The sequence below is a fragment of the Salmo salar genome, chromosome ssa10, assembly GCF_905237065.1.
Source record: "Salmo salar chromosome ssa10, Ssal_v3.1, whole genome shotgun sequence".
In the NCBI taxonomy this organism is placed as follows: Eukaryota; Metazoa; Chordata; class Actinopteri; order Salmoniformes; family Salmonidae; genus Salmo; species Salmo salar.
Window position 1 is genome coordinate 60,027,516 of NC_059451.1, and position 19,781 is coordinate 60,047,296.

Genomic DNA, 19,781 nt, shown 5'->3' on the forward strand with positions numbered 1-19,781 from the left:
TCAATTTCCATACAAATACCTTCAATGTTCCAAACAAAATCAATTTTATAACAAAAATCCAAATGGATATTTCAAAACTAATAACCAATAACCAAAACTATAAACCATAATCAGGGGAGCATCTTCCCTCCCCTTCTAAGATACAAACTACCCATAACCACCCCAAATAAAAATTTCACCCTACTGACGAGGACTTCTTCTCCCCCCCTTCAACCACCATACCCTCACCCTTAGATGCAGGACCGGCACCCGGCACCTGCACACCCCGCATCATGTGCTTTACTCCAAAATCCACCACCCTGCTTCTCTCTGGGCTCTTGACCGAGGACCCCGCACCCCCAAACAGGAAACTTGGTCCCCCTCCCTTGCCCAACCCTGGGCCATCCCTGGAAGGTCTATCTCAGACAAGGGTACAATAGTAGGTGAAGAGGGGGCCACCCAGGGCCCCGAACCTTCTCCCTCCCCCACCTCCAGCTTTTCCACCCTTATCTTCCTTCTCGGGGGAGACCGCGGTAAGGGAGAAAACCTATCCCCCCACCAGCTCCTGTTTAGCCTCCCCCCCTTTACCACCCCCTCTCCCCCTGTTGTCAAAGCGCCCCTTCCTCCTCGTCCTCCTGTTTGGAGGAGAAACCGATGTAACCCTACCCCCCCTCGCCAGCCCCTCCACCAACCCTCTCATCTCCTCCACCCGGCAGACGATACATCACTGTCCCCCCACTCTTTTACCCTCTCTCCTTCTGGTTCCACCTCCAATGCCTTCTCAGTCATCTGTTTCTCCGTTGTTGTCCTTTCTTGACTCTTCACAATCCTGTGTCCGTCCTCTGCCTGCTCCTCTTCTCCTTCAACCCTCTCCCTCTCCTCCCAGCACCTTCTCCACCTGCTCCTCCTCTCCTTCAACCCTCTTTCTCCCTCTCCTCCCAGCACCTTTTCCACCTGCTCCTCCCTCTCCTTCCACCGCTCCTCCCGACACCTTTTCCTCCTCTTTCGTGATGTTCCTGTTCCAGATCCCATGTCCGCTCCTCTTCCTCTACTTCCCACATCCCCCGCACCTGCTCCCCCTCCAGCTGCAGACGCGTATGACCCGTGCGAGCCGGGCAACTCCGCCACAGGTGAGTAACCGAGCCACACCCGTGGCAAGCCTTTGGCTCGTCACAATCCCTTGCCCCTCGTGACCGCTTTCGACCCACAGAACCTGCAAATCCTTGTACTACACGAGGCAAGGGTAGCTGACCATGGCCATACAGCGCCCGCAAAATGGAGGCTGACGGGCATAATGTAACGTCCCCCTGTCAGCCCCCAGGGAGAACATCGCCGGGGGATGTAGGAACCCACCCAATCCCCTTTGGGTCCTCCCCTGAGAAGGGCCTGGAACCCTCTCCTCCCGTTCCAGAATCCCAGGGAGTCCCTGAGTGCGCCTCGCTGAGGAAACATTGTCCATGTATCGCCCCAGAAAGGCCCTCACCTCTTCGTCAGTCACATGGGGATTGTACATGGTCACAGTTACCAATCGAAAACTACTTCTCGCCAAGTTGGTCACTTCATAATGGCACATGGGAAATGCCTTACTCCCTTCTTTTGTCTTCATCAAAATTTCTTCATGCTTCCCTTCACTATAAAAAAGTCACATCAAAAGCCCCCTCAATTGGATTATCTTGGAAGCATAAAACATCCTTTACCTCCAGTTCCAATATCCCCATCAATATGGTCCTTCCGAACTTCTCTCTTCCAAATGGCTCCATTTCTTTGTCCCTCCATGCGAATCTCACAGTATTGGACAATCCAATTCCTGGTACCGACTTGTTATAAATGGTACGTGCCATTTCCAAAAGGAAAAAAAACACACGTCCAAACAAGGAAAAAACAGCTCTCCAAATGGAAGCCTCTGGAAAACACAAAAACGCCTTGGCAAAGAACCCTGTCTCACACAAAAACCTATCGCCCTCCTATCTCCGACCTTTTGACTCAGCGAGCTCTGGGGCACCTCGGTACCAAGCTTGATCTGAGCCAAAAGGCCGAGAAGCGATAACCCACAAATTGACCCCTGCACCCGCCGGGCCCCCGGGGCCTCGGCAGACCTCATCGGTTTGGCAAAAAGTTGGCTCCTCCTCACCCAACGCTTCCCCTGGTGACAGGCGGGTGTGTTTTTTTTAAAAAGTCGCTAATGCGTCGTTAGGTCACTAGCTCTTTAATCCTAGTGCGACTATTTGTTCAATGCCCGGCAAATACACCAGTCATCGTCGGGCTTGAACTCAATTGCCCGAGCGACTACTTTGAGTGGAAAAAATACGCGGTCGGTCAGCCGGCTTCAAGTCAAACGCCTGAGCAAAAAGTCTCGGCGTCATCTCTGTCAATTTCTCTTGAAACAAGATACCGGGCTCTGCCAGAAGCAAAGCCCTTCCAAAAATACGTTGAACTCGTAAGTGTTCCTCTCCACGGAAGTCTTTAGTAAAAGGCGAAAGGCTTGTGCGTAATGAAGAGAAACCAGAGTCGATATGGAAGTCAGAGGTCGGGGCCCGAGACACACACGGTGCACTCTAGGCCGGGTCCCCGCGGGTGGTCCCCGAACCCACTCTTCCAAGTTTTCGAGGGCTGGGGTAAAAGTCACAGACAGACAGACAGACAGACAGACAGACAGACAGACAGACAGACAGACAGACAGACAGACAGACAGACAGATAGATAGATAGACAATCCTGGTGAAGTGATTGTATTTTTTTGGGGGGGCTCAAAAACACACACACACACACAATCCTGGTGAAGTGATTGTATTTTTTTGGGGGGCTCAAAACACACACACACACACACACACACACACACACACACACACACACACTCTCCTGGCCAATGTTTTTTTATTTTTTTTTTTTTAAGTAAAATGGCAGGGGAAAACGGGGGACCCCCATGAAGGGGCTTCGCACTTGTTTCAGTTTGGATGATTCTTCTTTTTCCATTCCTTCTCTTCTTCTGCTAGCTGTTTTACATAGCTTGGTGTATTTCTTTTTCCTTGACAATGGGAGAAAAGTGTTGCACCGTTCCCGGAGGTACTGCAATACCGGTCGATGCGTGGAGCGGACGGAGCAAGCCCCATTTCCGACTCCCTGTTCGAAAAAATCCATTTAATATGTAGTCCCCCCGATAGGGGACGTATCAGATATTAAACTGATAAGAACAGATTTTTTTTTTTTTTTATAAAATATATTTATTACGTTCAAAACCCAACAAAATCTTATACAAATCAATCAATTCAAACACAAATTCCATTAAACATTTCCAAAACTATTCAATAATAACCAAACCCAAAAAACCAAAAGTCATGGGAGCATTTTCCCTCCCCTTCCCATCTACAAACCAAAACCCACACCAAAAATCAAAGAAAAACTCACCCCATCCCGACCGACGGGGACGCCCTCTCCACTCCTGACGCTCCCCCGTCGGCCGCCATCTCTCCCCTGGAAACACCACCAATGCCCGGCACACCCACACTCTGTGTCTTGTGCCCCCACTCAAATCCACCACCCCCTCCTCCGGGCTCCGGCTCGAGCACCCCATGTCCCCAAACAGGAAACTTTCTCCTTCCTCCATTCCCCATTCCTTGGCCATGCCTGGTAGGTCCAGCTCTGCCAGGGGTGTAAAAGAACAGGAAGAAGAGGGAGCCCACGAGGGCCCAGCATCCTCTCCCCCTTGCCCTTCCTTCACCACCACCCTTTTACCACCCTTCTTCCTCCTGCTTTCCGGGCGTCCCTTCTTAGGTCTCTTTATTGGTGGAGGGCGCAACCAGGGAACATTCCTTTCCTCGTCCGTCAACCCCCTCGCTTCCATTCATATTGTCCGGCAGCCCCCCACCATCTCCCTCAGCTCCTCCACCCGTGATCTCACCGCTTTACTGTCCCCCCCACTCCTTCACTCCATCTCCTACTGGTCCCGCCACCACTGCCTTCTCTTTCTCCTCCCTTTCTGTGTCTTTCTTCTCCACCACCTTCTTCCCTGTCTCCTTCCTTTCTGTCTCTTTCTTCTCCACCACCTTCTTCCCTATCTCCTTCCTTTCTGTCTCTTTCTCCTCCACCACCTTCTTCCCTGTCTCCTTCCTTTCTGTCTCTTTCTCCTCCACCACCTTCTTCCCTCTCTCCTTCCTTTCTGTCTCTTTCTCCTCCACCACCTTCTTCCCTGCTCCTTCCTTTCTGTCTCTTTCTCCTCCACCACCTTCTTCCCTCTCTCCTTCCTTTCTGTCTCTTTTCTCCTCCACCACCTTCTTCCCTGTCTCCTTCCTTTCTATCTCTTTCTTCTCCACCGCCGTCTTCCCAGTCTCCTTCCTTTCTGTCTCTTTCTCCTCCACCACCTTCTTCCCAGTCTCCTTCCTTTCTGTCTCTTTCTTCTCCACCTCCGTCTTCCCCAGTCTCCTCCCCTCTCTGTTGCCTTCTCCGTCTCCTTCCTCTCCACAGCCGTCTTCTCTGGCCCCTTCACTCTCCTGTCTCCTTCCTCCTCCTGCTCTCCTTTAGCCTTCTGCCCTTCCGTTTCCACTATGCTGTTGTCTTCTTTTCCTTTTTCTCCTCCCGCTTCGTTTTCTCCTCCTCTTCCACCCGTGTGTCCGCTCCCTCTGTTCCAGTCCTTTGTTCTTGGTCCCTCCTTCTACCCCCATCCCGGCTCTTGCTCCCCCAGCTGCAGACGCGTATGACCTCTGACGCGCCGGGCATTCACCGCCACAGGTGCGTTGCGCATACCACACCCGTGACATGCCTTCGGCGCGTCACAGTCCCCTCGCTCTCGTGCTCCGTAGATCCACAATACCTACACTTCTTTGTGCCGCACGAGGCGAGGATATGACCATAGGCCATACAACGCCTGCAGAAAGGAGGCTGACGGGCATAATGCAAGCGTCCCCGGTCAGCCCCCAGGGAGAACATCGCCGGAGGATGGAGGTATCCACCCAATCCATTTGGGTCCTCTCTTGGGAGGGCCTGAAACCCCTCCTCCCGGTCCAAAAGCCCAGGGGAATCTTTGAGGGTGCCTTCCTGAGGAGACACCATCCATGTATCTCCCCAGAAAGGCCCTCACCTCCTCGTCCTTAACGTAAGGGTTGTAAATGTTCACCACGTTAACCACTCGGAAATTGCCTCGCCAAGCTAGTCACCACGTAATGGGACATCGGCTTCTCCTTTTCCACTTCTCTCACCTTTCTGAGAATCTCGGTCGTGCTTTTCTCCGTATGCAATGCCACATCATATGCACCCTCCAATGGGTTTTCTTGTAGGCAGAACACTTCCTCCACCTTCAGCCCAAGGATACCGATCAGGATAGTCCTCCCAAAAACGTCTCTGTCCAGTGGATCCATCGCCTTATCCCTCCAGGAAAAAGCGCACCGTATTTCGCCAGCCCCATCCTAGGGACTGGTGCCTCCCTGTTGTATTTTGCGTCATCTCCGCAAGGAGCTTGGCGACTCTCCTCCGCTCCTGCTTTTCCTCCAAAAAGTAAAAACTGAAAAGAGCGGCAAAATACACCAACCGTGTCTCAAAAACCAAAAACAACAAACTTTCCTCCCTCCTGCCTTCCTTCGACCTTTTGGCTGAGCGGGCTTTGGGGCACCTCGGTACCAAGCTTGAGTCTGAGCCAAAAGGCCGAGAAGCGATAACCCACAAAATTGACCCCTGCACCCGCGCCGGGCCCCGGGGCCTCGGCAGACCTCTCGGTTTGGCAAAAGTTGGCTCCTCCTCACCCAACGCTTCCCTGGTGACAGGCGGGTGTGTTTTTTTAAAAGTCGCTAATGTGCGTCGTTAGGTCACTAGCTCTTTAATCCTATTGCGACTTATTTGTTCAATGCCCGGCAAATACACCAGTCATCGTCGGGCTTGAACTCTCAATTGCCGCGAGCGACTACTTTGAGTGGAAAAATACGCCGGTCGGTCAGCGGCTTCAAGTCAAACGCCTGAGCAAAAGTCTCGGCGTCATCTCTGTCAATTTCTCTTGAAACAAGATACCGGGCTCTGCCAGAAGCAAAGCCCTTCCAAAAATACGTTGAACTCGTAAGTGTTCCTCTCCACGGAAGTCTTTAGTAAAGGCGAAAGGCTTGTGCGTAATGAAGAGAAACCAGAGTCGTATGGAAGTCAGAGGTCGGGGCCCGAGACACACACACGGTGCACTCTAGGCCGGGTCCCCGCGGGTGGTCCCCGAACCCACTCTTCCAAGTTTTCGAGGGCTGTGGGTAAAAAGTCGACAGACAGACAGACAGACAGACAGACAGACAGACAGACAGACAGACAGACAGACAGACAGACAGACAGATAGATAGATAGACAATCCTGGTGAAGTGATTGTATTTTTTGGGGGGCTCAAAACACACACACACACACAATCCTGGTGAAGTGATTGTATTTTTTGGGGGCTCAAAAACACACACACACACACACACACACACACACACACACACACACACACACACACTCTCCTGGCCAATGTTTTTTTTTTTTTTTTTATTTTTTTTTAAGTAAAATGGCGGGAAAACGGGGGCCCCCCATGAAGGGGGGCTTCGCACTTGTTTCAGTTTGGATGATTCTTCTTTTTCATTCCTTCTCTTCTTCTGCTAGCTGTTTTACATAGCTTGGTGTATTTCTTTTTCCTTGACAATGGGAGAAAAAGTGTTGCACCGTTCCCGGAGGTACTGCAATACCGGGTCGATGCGTGGAGCGGACGGAGCAAGCCCCATTTCCGACTCCCTGTTCGAAAAATCCATTTAATATGTAGTCCCCGATGGGGGACGTATCAGATATTAAACTGATAAGAACAGATTTTTTTTTTTTTTACAAAATATATTTATTACCATCAATTTCCATACAAATACCTTCAATGTTCCAAACAAAATCAATTTTATAACAAAAAATCCAAATGGATATTTCAAAACTAATAACCAATAACCAAAACTATAAACCATAATCAGGGGAGCATCTTCCCTCCCCTTCTAAGATACAAACTACCCATAACCACCCCAAATAAAAATTTCACCCTACTGACGAGGACTTCTTCTCCCCCCTTCAACCACCATACCCTCACCCTTAGATGCAGGACCGGCACCCGGCACCTGCACACCCCGCATCATGTGCTTTACTCCAAAATCCACCACCCTGCTTCTCTCTGGGCTCTTGACCGAGGACCCCGCACCCCAAACAGGAAACTTGGTCCCCTCCCTTGCCCAACCCTGGGCCATCCCTGGAAGGTCTATCTCCAGACAAGGGTACAATAGTAGGTGAAGAGGGGGCCACCCAGGGCCCCGAACCTTCTCCCTCCCCCACCTCCAGCTTTTCCACCCTTATCTTCCTTCTCGGGGAGACCGCGGTAAGGGAGAAAACCTATCCCCCCCACCAGCTCCTGTTTAGCCTCCCCCCCCTTTACCACCCCCCTCTCCCCCTGTTGTCAAAGCGCCCCTTCCTCCTCGTCCTCCTGTTTGGAGGAGAAACCGATGTAACCCCTACCCCCTCGCCAGCCCCTCCACCAACCCTCTCATCTTCCTCCACCCGGGCAGACGATACATCACTGTCCCCCCACTCTTTTACCCCTCTCCTTCTGGTTCCACCTCCAATGCCTTCTCAGTCATCTGTTTCTCCGTTGTTGTCCTTTCTTGACTCTTTACAATCCTGTGTCCGCCTCTGCCTGCTCCTCTTCTCCTTCAACCTCTCCCTCTCCTCCCAGCACCTTCTCCACCTGCTCCTCCTCTCCTTCAACTCTCTCCCTCTCCTCCCAGCACCTTTTCCACCTGCTCCTCCTCTCCTTCCACCGCTCCTCCCGACACCTTTTCCTCCTCTTTTCGTGATGTTCCTGTTCCAGATCCCATGTCCGCTCCTCTTCCTCTACTTCCCACATCCCCCGCACCTGCTCCCCCTCCAGCTGCAGACGCGTGTGACCCGTGACAGGAGCCGGGCAACTCCGCCACAGGTGAGTAACCGAGCCACACCCGTGGCAAGCCTTTGGCTCGTCACAATCCCTTGCCTGCGGACCGCTCGACCCACAGAACCTGCAAATCCTTGTACTACACGAGGCAAGGGTATGACCATAGGCCATACAGCGCCCGCAAAATGGAGGCTGACGGGCATAATGTAACGTCCCCTGTCAGCCCCCAGGGAGAACATCGCCGGGGATGTAGGAACCCACCAATCCCCTTGGGTCCTCCCTGAGAAGGGCCTGGAACCTCTCCTCCCGTTCCAGAATCCCAGGGAGTCCCTGAGGCGCCTCGCTGAGGAAACATTGTCCATGTATCGCCCCAGAAAGGCCCTCACCTCTTCGTCAGTCACATGGGGATTGTACATGGTCACAGTTACCAATCGAAAAACTACTTCTCGCCAAGTTGGTCACTTCATAATGGCACATGGGAAATGCCTTACTCCCTTCTTTTGTCTTCATCAAAATTTCTTCATGCTTCCCTTCACTATAAAAAGTCACATCAAAAGCCCCCTCAATTGGATTATCTTGGAAGCATAAAACATCCTTTACCTCCAGTTCCAATATCCCCATCAATATGGTCCTTCCGAACTTCTCTCTTCCAAATGGCTCCATTTCTTTGTCCCTCCATGCGAATCTCACAGTATTGGACAATCCAATTCCTGGTACCGACTTGTTATAAATGGTACGTGCCATTTCCAAAAGGAAAAAAAAACACACGTCCAAACAAGGAAAAAACCAGCTCTCCAAATGGAAGCCTCTGGAAAACACAAAAAACGCCTTGGCAAAAAAGAACCCTGTCTCACACAAAAACCTATCGCCCTCCTATCTCCGACCTTTTGACTCAGCGAGCTCTGGGGCACCTCGGTACCAAGCTTGATCTGAGCCAAAAGGCCGAGAAGCGATAACCCACAAATTGACCCCTGCACCCGCCGGGCCCCCGTGGGCCTCGGCAGACCTCATCGGTTTGGCAAAAGTTGGCTCCTCCTCACCCAACGCTTCCCTGGTGACAGGCGGGTGTGTTTTTTTTTAAAAGTCGCTAATGCGTCGTTAGGTCACTAGCTCTTTAATCCTAGTGCGACTATTTGTTCAATGCCCGGCAAATACACCAGTCATCGTCGGGCTTGAACTCAATTGCCCGAGCGACTACTTTGAGTGGAAAAAAATACGCCCGGTCGGTCAGCCGGCTTCAAGTCAAACGCCTGAGCAAAAAGTCTCGGCGTCATCTCTGTCAATTTCTCTTGAAACAAGATACCGGGCTCTGCCAGAAGCAAAGCCCTTCCAAAAATACGTTGAACTCGTAAGTGTTCCTCTCCACGGAAGTCTTTAGTAAAAGGCGAAAGGCTTGTGCGTAATGAAGAGAAACCAGAGTCGTATGGAAGTCAGAGGTCGGGGCCCGAGACACACACGGTGCACTCTAGGCCGGGTCCCCGCGGTGGTCCCCGAACCCACTCTTCCAAGTTTTCGAGGGCTGTGGGTAAAAAGTCACAGACAGACAGACAGACAGACAGACAGACAGACAGACAGACAGACAGACAGACAGATAGATAGATAGACAATCCTGGTGAAGTGATTGTATTTTTGGGGGGGGGCTCAAAAACACACACACACACACAATCCTGGTGAAGTGATTGTATTTTTTGGGGGCTCAAAAAAACACACACACACACACACACACACACACACACACACACACACACACACACACACACACTCTCTGGCCAATGTTTTAAATTTTTTTTTTTTTTTTTTTAAGTAAAATGGCGGGAAAACGGGGACCCCCCATGAAGGGGGCTTCGCACTTGTTTCAGTTTGGATGATTCTTCTTTTTTCATTCCTTCTCTTCTTCTGCTAGCTGTTTTACATAGCTTGGTGTATTTCTTTTTCCTTGACAATGGGAGAAAAGTGTTGCACCGTTCCCGGAGGTACTGCAATACCGGGTCGTATGCGTGGAGCGGACGGAGCAAGCCCCATTTCCGACTCCCTGTTCGAAAAATCCATTTAATATGTAGTCCCCCCGATGGGGGACGTATCAGATATTAAACTGATAAGAACAGATGATTAAAAGATTTTATTACTGTTCAAAACATAAGCATAATAAACAAACCATCAACAATCATAATCATCACTTCCATTAAACTCAACACAAGGCATTTGAAATTTCAAAACAAATGAAACCCAAATTACAAATCAGGGGAGCATCTTCCCTCCCCTCAACACCCACATAAACTAGATTCCTAAATCTCTATATTTCCCTATCTCCCCATACCTATCTGATTCCTTTTCCCTATTCCCTTTACCACAGTCCTAAACCCCCCTTCCACCTCTCCCGGGCTGCATGCTGCCCCCACTTCCTCTCCTCCCTCTTCATCCTCCCCCTCACATTTTCTTCCACCCTCCTCACTATCCCCTCCACTCCCCAATCTCTCCCTGTCTTTACCATGTTCTGTCTGGCTTCCCACAGCCCCCCGTTTAAAGAGGCTTATGAGAAGCCATAGTAGAAATCTGTCCCTTTCCGTCCCCTCGGCTCTCCCTACTCCTCTCTCTACCCGAGCCCACGACAAAATAAAATCCCCTCTTACCTTACCTAACAACACCCGTGCCCTAGCCCACACTACTCCGCAAAGGCACAGTCCCAAAAGGCATGGCGCACTGTCTCCTCCCCACCACAAGATGGTCTTGGGCAGGTGGGGGGATCGCGCCAAGCTATGCCGGTACATAATGGAACGCACCGGCAAACACTTATGGAGGCTCAACCAATTCAGGTCCTTGAGCCTGTTGTCCAGACCCCGCGCCTGCACTCCCTCCCAGACCACTTCCGGGATACCCACCACAGGTGTCGGACACCCTCCTGTCTGACCTCCTCGTACAGGTGCTTGTGGTCTAAACCTACTCGGGCAACTTCAACCTCGGGGTGCGCACGTAACCACTTGGCCGCGTGCCCAAAGTGCCACGGCAGCTGTTCCGCCCCGAGGACCCGTGTTAGACCACACCATTACGCTTCTCGCCTGGTATGAGAAGAACACCCGCAGGAGGTAACCGGACGGGTGTACTACCGGATGAGCAAGCTCTGTCAACAAAAAGAAACAAAATTGAGTCCAGCTTGAGGGGGGAAGTGTGGTACCCCCCTACCTCCCTCCCGATGGGGCGAAAGCATGCGTGCCCTGGCGACCCACTCGTACCTGCCACCCCACATGAACTGAAACACTAGCCTCACTAGAGGCCTCCTCAGACAAGCCGGCAATGGGTAGATGTACGCCAAATATAAAAGAGACGGCAATACATCCACCTTGAGGACCAGGACCTTGCCTACAAAAGACAACGACCTAGCCCTCCACATCGCTAGCTTCCTCTGTACCACTGCGATGCCCATGTTCCAGTTCAGCGTCGCTGAGCCGGGAGGTCTCAAAAATGAACCCCGAGAATCTTCAGGGCCCCGTTACAGAGAGATAACCCCCGGGCACATCCGTCCTACCACGCCATCTTCCGAAAAACTTAACGGAAGACTTTGCGTGGTTAAGAACCCGCTCCCGACGCTCGGGTGAAGTCCCTAATAATGGCAAGGGACCTTGTCAAGCACGAGTCCTTGCAAAGCAGCAAGGAAGTGTCGTCGGCGTACTGCGTCACCTTAACGCGCAGACCGCCACTTCCAGGGGATTAACAAGCCTTCCACCCCTGTGTCTGCCCTAATGGCAGCCCCCAGAGGCTCCATGTACAGTACGAAGAGGAGAGCCGAGAGCGGGCACCCCTGCCTGACCCCTGACGAGAGGTCAAAAACGTCACCCATGTGACCGTTTACGCTAACCCGGCACCCCGCTCCGACATATAAAGTACGGATCCATCCTATGAACTTTTCCCCAAATCCTAATCTACCTAATACTCTGAAAAGAAAAGATCTATTCACGCGATCAAAGGCTTTCGCCTGATCAAGGCGCTGCTACCATTAAAGGCAGACCTCTATCTTCTACCCAAGCGATGGAGTCCCTAATCAACTGCAGGTTCCACCTGATAGAGCGGCCCTCTACCCCGCACGTCTGATCCTCATGAACGACGTAGGGAAGGGCTGTGCGCAACCGATCCGCTAGGACCTTTGCAAGTATCTTGTAGTCTACACACAGCATGGTCAATGGCCGCCCAGTTGCCAAGGTCTGTGGCGTCCCCCTTCTTGTGAAGAAGTGACAGCACACCGACGGTCATTGATCCCCCCGGGAACCCCGTCTCGAGAATGGCCTTCAAGACTTCGAGGACCACCGGTCCGAGTATCCCCAAAACTTGAGGTAAAACTCGGCCGGCAGCCCATCCATCCCAGGTACCTTCCCTTTTCCCATCCTCCTAAGGGCGCTCTCAACCTCTTCTAGGGAGATCTGAGCCTCCATCGCTTCTCTAATGTCCTCCGGCAATCGCCGGGACAAGTGTTCTAAAAACACATTTCCCTGCTCTACATCTACTTCCCTCTCCTTAAAGAAACTTCGGAAATGATCAGTTGTTACTCTGACCATCTCCTCCGGCTCTCTAGCTACACTACCATCTTCTTTCCTAACCCCCGTACATTACCTTTCTACTCTGTCTATCCCTAACCGACTTAAAGAACATTGTGGAACAAGTCTCGCCATGTTCTAAAAAAGCCGCTATGCGCACGCTCCAGGAAAGCTCGAGCCTTCCGCTCCTGCAGCTCCCTGAGTTGCGCCTTCAGGGCAGTGGATCTCTCCCAGTCGACCGACCCGCCGAGGTTTGCCTGCCTCGTACTCGAGTTCGAGCAACCTATGGATATGATCCACCTCCTCCTTTCCTCCCTTTTTCTCCTCTTACAATATCCTATAATAAAGATCCTAATCCTTACCTTGACTAAGTCCCACCACTCCAACACCCCTCGCACATGGACCGGAGGCCCTCAAACCCTCGAAACACACCAATAAAGGCATTAACAAAGGCTTGCTCATCCAGCACCTCCCGATCTAACTTCCAATACCCCCTACCGAAGAGGCAGACTGGAGAACTCACCTGCAGGAGCACCCCGTCGTGATCTGAAAGAACACAGGCAACAGCCGACCAGACAACTGACCCAAGGACCTGGATAGAAAAATATAGTCAAGCCTCCGCGCAACCCCTGGAGTTGCGCCAAGTGGGACCGGCCATTTTGAGTAGTGTGCAGGCCACCATCAACCAGACCATGGCAAGCCATTAGCCCGGTGATGGCGCCTGCACTGCTGTCCCCCTACCCTAAATCTATATTAAAGTCCCCCTATCACCAACTGCCTATTTGTGACACACAGGGGCGTCAGACAGTCCACCATCTCCCTCCTGTCTGCCGCCACCTGTGGTCCGTACACCCCAACTAATCTATACCTACAATCTCTTAATGTGACATCCACCCCAAAACCCTCCCCTGCATAACAACAAAAGTATCCTCAACTTTTACCTCCCTATTCCCAAACAAGATCCCTACCCCCGAAGAGTGAACCCCCTATACCCCAAACTGATTCCCCTTTATCCCACTCCCTCTTAAACCTCACAACATCCCCCCATCCCTTAGGTGAACCTCCTGTAAAAAACAAAATCAAACCCCACACCCTCTAAATAACTAAACACCGCCCTTCTTTTTATCCTATCCCTCAAACCCCTTACATTTAAACTAACAAAAGTAATTTTATCCATAATGAAAACATTAACAACAACCTACTAATAACAAAAAACAAAACAAGAGGCTCACCCGATGCTCCCCCGCTCCATCTCCTCCGACAGGGAAGTAAAAATGCTCCCCTCATCCGAAGGATACAGATCCTCCTCAGATGAGCCCACCTGCTTGCGCACAACTTGGGACACTCTGTCTCCCCCTTCCTCTAAGACCCCCAAGTCATCTGCCCATGAAGCCGGGGAAGGGTTGGGGATGGAGGTTTCCGGCTTCTCTGAACAGCCTTGCGACCCTCCATCCCCAGGATGCAGAGATAGAGTAGAGGTCGTCATGTCCATTTCCTCTAGGGGTAAAGGGAGGGATGAGTCCTGTGAGGACAGGGGGGGCCACATCAGCGGCACTGTCTTTAACCCCATCGCACGCTTGCCTGCCCCTTCCCCTATGCCTCCCACCTCTTTCTGCACATCACCCTTCCGCTTCGTCCTCTTCTTCTTGCCGACGTAGGGTTCCTGCTCCAGTTCCGGGATCACCCTCCTACTGACGATTCCTTCCCATCCTGCCCGAGTTCGAGCGGCACACCAGAGTCTGAGGCCCACTCCCCTGCCCTTGACCCCAACACCGGAAGATTTTCCACCATTTCTACCAGGGCCCCAAGCCCTCCACCCCCATCAAGTAATGATCCCATGCTCTCCATTCCTCCACCCGCCTCCTCCACCTCCGGCTTCTGGATAGCGGACCCCTCACCTCCTTTCACTGACGGCCCTGATGTCACCTCTTTCCCGGCCCTTGCACGTGGAGTGGGCGTTGGTGAGGATGGTCTCTCCTGCTCCTTCTTCTCTGGGTCTTTCTTGCTAGACCCAGGGTCCCTTCTTTGCAGATGTTCCCCCACAGAGTCTCCTCCTTCCTTTCTGCCTGCCGTCGCCTCGGCATATGACTGCCGACGGGACGGACAGTCCCGGAACAGGTGCAGCCTACTACCACACCCGTGGCATTCCTTCGGCTCCCTACAGTCCTTTGCCTCATGCTCCCCCGATTTGGCAAAACCTGCATCTCCCTGTACTGCAGGCAGCTGTAACGTGCCCATACTCCCTACATTTCTTACAGAAAGGGGGTTGACGGGTGTAAAAGAGCATCCCGTCCGAACCCAGAGAAAAAGACCGCCGGGGGATGTAGGAAGCCATCAAACCCTTCCTTATCCGGCCTAAGGAGCACCTGGAACTGACGGTGGCCATTCCAGAATCCCAAAGAGTCCTTCACATATCTTGCCCCTGATGTGACGTCACAAAACGGCCCAGAAATGCCCCTATGGCGATATCCGTTACATGAGGATTGTACATATGTACATTAATAGTTCTGAAATTGGTCTTAGACAGACATGTTACATTGAAAAAGGACAATGGCTTCTCTCCAGCAGCCGCTTTGGCTCTGTCCATTATAATGTCGCACATACCTTCTGTATGAAAGGTCACGTCATATGCTTCCTCCATAGCATTTCCCTGCAGACACATAACCTCTGGGACTTTGACTTTCAGGGCCCCCATCAAAACGGTTCTTCCAAAGGAATCTCTTGGCAAGCGTGTATCTTCTTCCTTCTTCCAAGCGAAACGGATTGTGTTCTTAAGTCCAGTCCTGGGGACCGACCCTGCGCTTACTGTTGTTCGCCATCTCTTCACGGAAAAACGAAAACCAAGTTGAAAAATAACTTAACTGGCTTTCCTTCTTTACTCCCTCCGGCCTTCGACCTTCTGACTCAGCGGGCTTTGGGGCACCTCGGTACCAAGCTTGATCTGAGCCAAAAGGCCGAGAAGCGATAACCCACAAATTGACCCCTGCACCCGCCGGGCCCCCGGGGGCCTCGGCAGACCTCATCGGTTTGGCAAAAGTTGGCTCCCCTCACCCAACGCTTCCCTGGTGACAGGCGGGTGTGTTTTTTTTAAAAAGTCGCTAATGCGTCGTTAGGTCACTAGCTCTTTAATCCTATTGCGACTATTTGTTCAATGCCCGGCAAATACACCAGTCATCGTCGGGCTTGAACTCAATTGCCCGAGCGACTACTTTGAGTGGAAAAATACGCCGGTCGGTCAGCCCGGCTTCAAGTCAAACGCCTGAGCAAAAAGTCTCAGGCGTCATCTCTGTCAATTTCTCTTTGAAACAAGATACCGGGCTCTGCCAGAAGCAAAGCCCTTCCAAAAATACGTTGAACTCGTAAGTGTTCCTCTCCACGGAAGTCTTTAGTAAAAGGCGAAAGGCTTGTGCGTAATGAAGAGAAACCAGAGTCGTATGGAAGTCAGAGGTCGGGGCCCGAGAACACACGGTGCACTCTAGGCCGGGTCCCCGCGGGTGGTCCCCCGAACCCACTCTTCCAAGTTTTCGAGGGCTGTGGTGTAAAAAGTCACAGACAGACAGACAGACAGACAGACAGACAGACAGACAGACAGACAGACAGACAGACAGACAGACAGACAGATAGATAGATAGACAATCCTGGTGAAGTGATTGTATTTTTGGGGGGGGCTCAAAACACACACACACACACAATCCTGGTGAAGTGATTGTATTTTTTGGGGGCTCAAAAACACACACACACACACACACACACACACACACACACACACACACACACACTCCTGGCCAATGTTTTTATTTTTTTTTTTTTTTTTTTTTTTTTTAAGTAAAATGGCGGGAAAACGGGGACCCCCATGAAGGGGGCTTGCACTTGTTTCAGTTTGGATGATTCTTCTTTTTCATTCCTTCTCTTCTTCTGCTAGCTGTTTTACATAGCTTGGTGTATTTCTTTTTCCTTGACAATGGGAGAAAAGTGTTGCACCGTTCCCGGAGGTACTGCAATACCCGGGTCGATCGTGGAGCGGACGGAGCAAGCCCCATTTCCGACTCCCTGTTCGAAAAATCCATTTAATATGTAGTCCCCCGATGGGGGACGTATCAGATATTAAACTGATAAGAACAGATTTTTTTTTTTTTTTTACAAAATATATTTATTACCATCAATTTCCATACAAATACCTTCAATGTTCCAAACAAAATCAATTTTATAACAAAAATCCAAATGGATATTTCAAAACTAATAACCAATAACCAAAACTATAAACCATAATCAGGGGAGCATCTTCCCTCCCCTTCTAAGATACAAACTACCCATAACCACCCCAAATAAAAATTTCACCCTACTGACGAGGACTTCTTCTCCCCCCCTTCAACCACCATACCCTCACCCTTAGATGCAGGACCGGCACCCGGCACCTGCACACCCCGCATCATGTGCTTTACTCCAAAATCCACCACCCTGCTTCTCTCTGGGCTCTTGACCGAGGACCCCGCACCCCCAAACAGGAAACTTGGTCCCCCTCCCTTGCCCAACCCTGGGCCATCCCTGGAAGGTCTATCTCAGACAAGGGTACAATAGTAGGTGAAGAGGGGGCCACCCAGGGCCCCGAACCTTCTCCCTCCCCCACCTCCAGCTTTTCCACCCTTATCTTCCTTCTCGGGGGAGACCGCGGTAAGGGAGAAAACCTATCCCCCCCCACCAGCTCCTGTTTAGCCTCCCCCTTTACCACCCCCTCTCCCCTGTTGTCAAAGCGCCCCTTCCTCCTCGTCCTCTGTTTGGAGGAGAAACCGATGTAACCCTACCCCCCCTCGCCCAGCCCCTCCACCAACCCTCTCATCTCCTCCACCCGGGCAGACGATACATCACTGTCCCCCCACTCTTTTACCCCCCCTCTCCTTCTGGTTCCACCTCCAATGCCTTCTCAGTCATCTGTTTCTCCGTTGTTGTCCTTTCTTGACTCTTCACAATCCTGTGTCCGTCCTCTGCCTGCTCCTCTTCTCCTTCAACCTCTCCCTCTCCTCCCAGCACCTTCTCCACCTGCTCCTCCTCTCCTTCAACCTCTCCCTCTCCTCCCAGCACCTTTTCCACCTGCTCCTCCTCTCCTTCCACCGCTCCTCCCGACACCTTTTCCCCTCTTTTCGTGATGTTCCTGTTCCAGATCCCATGTCCGCTCCTCTTCCTCTACTTCCCACATCCCCGCACCTGCTCCCCCTCCAGCTGCAGACGCCGTATGACCCGTGACGAGCCGGGCAACTCCGCCACAGGTGAGTAACCGAGCCACACCCGTGGCAAGCCTTTGGCTCGTCACAATCCCTTGCCTCGTGACCGCTCGACCCACAGAACCTGCAAATCCTTGTACTACACGAGGCAAGGGAATGACCATAGGCCATACAGCGCCCGCAAAATGGGAGGCTGACGGGCACAATGTAACGTCCCCTGTCAGCCCCCAGGGAGAACATCGCCGGGGATGTAGGAACCCACCCAATCCCCTTGGGTCCTCCCCTGAGAAGGGCCTGGAACCCTCTCCTCCCGTTCCAGAATCCCAGGGAGTCCCTGAGGCGCCTCGCTGAGGAAACATTGTCCATGTATCGCCCCAGAAAGGCCCTCACCTCTTCGTCAGTCACATGGGGATTGTACATGGTCACAGTTACCAATCGAAAACTACTTCTCGCCAAGTTGGTCACTTCATAATGGCACATGGGAAATGCCTTACCCCTTCTTTTGTCTTCATCAAAATTTCTTCATGCTTCCCTTCACTATAAAAAGTCACATCAAAAGCCCCTCAATTGGATTATCTTGGAAGCATAAAACATCCTTTACCTCCAGTTCCAATATCCCCATCAATATGGTCCTTCCGAACTCTCTCTTCCAAATGGCTCCATTTCTTTGTCCCTCCATGCGAATCTCACAGTATTGGACAATCCAATTCCTGGTACCGACTTGTCTATAAATGGTAGTGCCATTTCCAAAAGGAAAAAAACACACGTCCAAACAAGGAAAAAAACAGCTCTCCAAATGGAAGCCTCTGGAAAACACAAAAAACGCCTTTGGCAAAAAGAACCCTGTCTCACACAAAAACCTATCGCCCTCCTATCTCCGACCTTTTGACTCAGCGAGCTCTGGGGCACCTCGGTACCAAGCTTGAGTCTGAGCCAAAAGGCCGAGAAGCGATAACCCACAAATTGACCCCTGCACCCGCCCGGACCCCGGGGCCTCGGCAGACCTCATCGGTTTGGCAAAAGTTGGCTCCTCCTCACCCAACGCTTCCCTGGTGACAGGCGGGTGTGTTTTTTTAAAAGTCGCTAATGCGTCGTTAGGTCACTAGCTCTTTAATCCTAGTGCGACTATTTGTTCAATGCCCGCAAATACACCAGTCATCGTCGGGCTTGAACTCAATTCGGAGCGACTACTTTGAGTGGAAAAAATACGCCGGTCGGTCAGCCGGCTTCAAGTCAAACGCCTGAGCAAAAAGTCTCGGCGTCATCTCTGTCAATTTCTCTTGAAACAAGATACCGGGCTCTGCCAGAAGCAAAGCCCTTCCAAAAATACGTTGAACTCGTAAGTGTTCCTCTCCACGGAAGTCTTTAGTAAAAGGCGAAAGGCTTGTGCGTAATGAAGAGAAACCAGAGTCGTATGGAAGTCAGAGGTCGGGGCCCGAGACACACACGGTGCACTCTAGGCCGGGTCCCCGCGGGTGGTCCCCGAACCCACTCTTCCAAGTTTTCGAGGGCTGTGGGTAAAAAGTCACAGACAGACAGACAGACAGACAGACAGACAGACAGACAGACAGACAGACAGACAGATAGATAGATAGACAATCCTGGTGAAGTGATTGTATTTTTGGGGGGCTCAAAAACACACACACACACAATCCTGGTGAAGTGATTGTATTTTTTGGGGGCTCAAAAACACACACACACACACACACACACACACACACACACACACACACACACACACACACTCTCCTGGCCAATGTTTTAAATTTTTTTTTTTTTTTTTTTTAAGTAAAATGGCGGGAAAACGGGGGGACCCCCATGAAGGGCTTCGCACTTGTTTCAGTTTGGATGATTTCTTCTTTTTTCATTCCTTCTCTTCTTCTGCTAGCTGTTTTACATAGCTTGGTGTATTTTTCCTTGACAATGGGAGAAAAGTGTTGCACCGTGTTCGGAGGTACTGCAATACCGGGTCGATGCGTGGAGCGGACGGAGCAAGCCCCATTTCCGACTCCTGTTCGAAAAATCCATTTAATATGCTAGTCCCCGATGGGGGACGTATCAGATATTAAACTGATAAGAACAGATGATTAAAAGATTTTATTACTGTTCAAAAAACATAAGCATAATAAACAAACCATCAACAATCATAATCATCACTTCC

General features: G+C 51.3%; 6 non-coding genes and 4 pseudogenes across 6 annotated transcripts; all 10 read right to left on the reverse strand.

The window, feature by feature from the left end:
- Positions 1-2,373: 2,373 nt before the first annotated feature.
- On the reverse strand, positions 2,374-2,490 carry LOC123724809 (U5 spliceosomal RNA). The gene has a single exon (XR_006757286.1). It is a non-coding gene; the product is annotated as a U5 spliceosomal RNA (small nuclear RNA).
- Positions 2,491-3,019: 529 nt separating this feature from the next.
- LOC123724742 (uncharacterized) lies at positions 3,020-3,199 on the reverse strand (annotated as a pseudogene).
- Positions 3,200-5,974: 2,775 nt separating this feature from the next.
- On the reverse strand, positions 5,975-6,090 carry LOC123724930 (U5 spliceosomal RNA). Its single transcript, XR_006757407.1, has one exon. It is a non-coding gene; the product is annotated as a U5 spliceosomal RNA (small nuclear RNA).
- Positions 6,091-6,627: 537 nt separating this feature from the next.
- On the reverse strand, positions 6,628-6,804 carry LOC123724731 (uncharacterized; annotated as a pseudogene).
- A 2,376-nt stretch (positions 6,805-9,180) lies between these two features.
- On the reverse strand, positions 9,181-9,297 carry LOC123724810 (U5 spliceosomal RNA). The gene has a single exon (XR_006757287.1). It is a non-coding gene; the product is annotated as a U5 spliceosomal RNA (small nuclear RNA).
- Positions 9,298-9,826: 529 nt separating this feature from the next.
- Positions 9,827-9,995, reverse strand: LOC123724739 (uncharacterized; annotated as a pseudogene).
- Positions 9,996-15,717: 5,722 nt separating this feature from the next.
- LOC123724811 (U5 spliceosomal RNA) lies at positions 15,718-15,834 on the reverse strand. The gene has a single exon (XR_006757288.1). It is a non-coding gene; the product is annotated as a U5 spliceosomal RNA (small nuclear RNA).
- A 537-nt stretch (positions 15,835-16,371) lies between these two features.
- Positions 16,372-16,551, reverse strand: LOC123724741 (uncharacterized; annotated as a pseudogene).
- A 2,365-nt stretch (positions 16,552-18,916) lies between these two features.
- Positions 18,917-19,033, reverse strand: LOC123724812 (U5 spliceosomal RNA). The gene has a single exon (XR_006757289.1). It is a non-coding gene; the product is annotated as a U5 spliceosomal RNA (small nuclear RNA).
- A 519-nt stretch (positions 19,034-19,552) lies between these two features.
- Positions 19,553-19,738, reverse strand: LOC123724749 (U2 spliceosomal RNA). Its single transcript, XR_006757245.1, has one exon. It is a non-coding gene; the product is annotated as a U2 spliceosomal RNA (small nuclear RNA).
- Between the last annotated feature and the right edge of the window lie 43 nt (positions 19,739-19,781).